Source organism: Mandrillus leucophaeus, unplaced genomic scaffold (assembly GCF_000951045.1).
Source record: "Mandrillus leucophaeus isolate KB7577 unplaced genomic scaffold, Mleu.le_1.0 Scaffold817, whole genome shotgun sequence".
Lineage (NCBI taxonomy): Eukaryota > Metazoa > Chordata > Mammalia > Primates > Cercopithecidae > Mandrillus > Mandrillus leucophaeus.
The window spans coordinates 217,201-219,915 of NW_012108886.1; positions in this window are offsets into that span (position 1 = coordinate 217,201).

The window sequence follows — 2,715 nt, forward strand, 5'->3', positions numbered from 1 at the left end:
TATACGAGTAAGCTGTACAAAATGGGGCAAATCTGGAAAAGTGAAAACTGAAATAGTCACCAGTGCTGAATTATATATATGGACTAGTAGTTCTGTTCCTAAAGAGGCAGCAACACAGAAAAGCTAACCTTTGTTTTTCTTAGACAATATCTGGTAGTGCTCAGGAAAACTCATTTTGGACATAGATAAAGCAGGGCTTAAATCTCCACTTTTGCTTTTTACCTCTATGTGACCTCTCTGGTATTTTGCCATCTGTAAATTGGAAATAAAAATGGCATTTCCCATGTTGGTTTGTTGAGGAGGTTAAAAGAGACAATTCACAGAAAGTGGTTGCATCAAACACTGAATGAAGATTTAGAAGCATATCTTGGTGACTATGAATTATTAGGCTCAAAATCACAGAAAGATGTCAAAGGGAAGACCATCTGTGAAAGCAAAGCAAATGTGAACAGATAATTCCATCCATTTGCTAATTCATTGCATGTATATTTATTGATTAAGACCATGGGATCTAGAGTAATTCTCTCTGAATTTAAATCTCAATTCTTCTACCAAATCTTATTTTATTATAAAATGTATCATACATACAAAAATATATAAACTGCTTATTGTACACATACAAACATACAGGTAAAAAGTATTAATAAACAACTAATGAAAAGAATAACATTAGCAACTGTGATCCATCAATCAGATTACATATGACAGCATACCAGTATATATTCTCTCTGTGCCCCTCTCTAATTATATAGCTCATCTCCCTCCTCAGAGGTAATGAATAACCTAATTTTATATATTTCTTTTCTTTCCTTTATGGTTTTGCCTCCAACATATCAATTATGTATTATAGTATATCTATCCCTCTATCTGTCTATCTCTCTATCTATCTATCTATCTATCTATCTATCTACCTAGCTACCTACCTACCTACCTACATTTCTATTTATATATCCCCTCCGATATGTTGATTATATATTAGTATACCTAATCACTATATTATTCATTGTTTCTACTTTGAAATTTATGTAATAGTGTATATAGTTTATTAAAGTTTTGATGTACTTTTATTTTTGAGTTTTATTCTTGTAGATCTATGAATGAAGCCATATTTCATTCATTTTGCTAGTATATAATATTTCTGTGTATTAACAAAATTGTATTTTATTTGTCTGTTCTACAGTTGATAGGCATTACTTTTTTTGTTTTCAGCTATGATAAGAAATTATAAACAATGCTGCTGTGAATATTCAAGCACATATCTCCTGGACACATGGGCAAAAGTTTCTCTAAGGTCTACTTGGTAGTAGAATCACTATGTCAGATATACTAGTTAATGCCCAAACTATGCCGTATTAGTTGTAACAAATGACTTTTCATATTCTCACTGTATAAAAGTCTTATTTGCCCTAGCCTCACCAATACCTGATCTTGCTGGACTTGATTTATTTATATTTTTGATGGTGTAGGAGAGTGGAAGGTGGAGCAATGAGTTAAGTATGAAATAATACCCCAATGTAATTTTATTTTCATTTCCTAACAACTAATGTGGTTGATCATCTTTTAATATTCTCTTAGTCATCTGTGTTTCCTCTTCTGTGAAATACCTATTACTATCTCTGTTCTTCTACCAGCAAAAATCAGCTGTTTTCTTCTAAGTTTTGTGGCACTTTGCACTACACATGCAAACCCAATCAAGAAGCCATGGTGAGCCCCCTTGCACAATTCTGGGGTTCCTTTTGTATATCTCCCCTTTTCCTGTAACCATCCTTAACTTCCAGCTCACCTGTTAGTCCTGAACCCAATCTCCGATTTCTCAGTTTGTGTGCCTCTTCCTGCATCACAGTAGGAAAAGTGAGACTTACCTACATGTTTCCCTTTTCCTTTGTCAAAGACCACAGGGATTATATTTCTGCTTCTCCTATACCTGTTGTCCAATGGCAGAAAATAGTCATTTGGTTTAGTTTTACAGTTGTTTGTTAAGAGATGGTAAGTTCAATACTCATTCCTTTATTATGGTTGGACATGGAATTCCTAAATTTCAATTTTAAGTATTTTCAAATTTGTACTATGATTTCTTCTTTGGCTTATGAGTTTCTTAAATTTTTCTGAAATTTTCAAACGTGGGGTTTTTAAAAATTCTTTTTGTTGTTAAGTTCTAACTTCATAGCATTATTATTTTTGAATATGGTCATTACTGTAGTGATCCTTTCGAATTTTATGAAGTTACCACAAGGGTAGAAGACATAGTTAATTTCCTCAAGTGCTTGAGAAGAATATGCATTTTCCATTTTAAGTGTAATATTCTATTCCATCCCATAGATCAAAGTTTTTATTATACTCTTAAGAACTTCACTAATCTTACTAGACTTGCTATTTAAAAGTACCATTTATAGAGACATGTTAAAATATCTTACTATGTGGGTGAATGTTCTACTTTTTCTTTATAGGTCTATTAACCTTTTCCTTAGTATAATCCAAGGCAATAATATTAGGTCCATGTGAGTTTTAAATTGTTCTTGTGGAGCTTGGGAACTGGATATTTATTAGAGATCAACACCTGTAAAGAGAAAGAGAGAGGAAAAAGGATTGTGCAAAGAAAAAACTCAAATTGCAATGCAGGACCAACAAAGCCTAGAAGAAGCTGGCAGCAAGCATTTCCTTCAGAGTATCCTATATCAGCCTTTGAGCACCACCTTGTTCAGTCATCAAATGCAG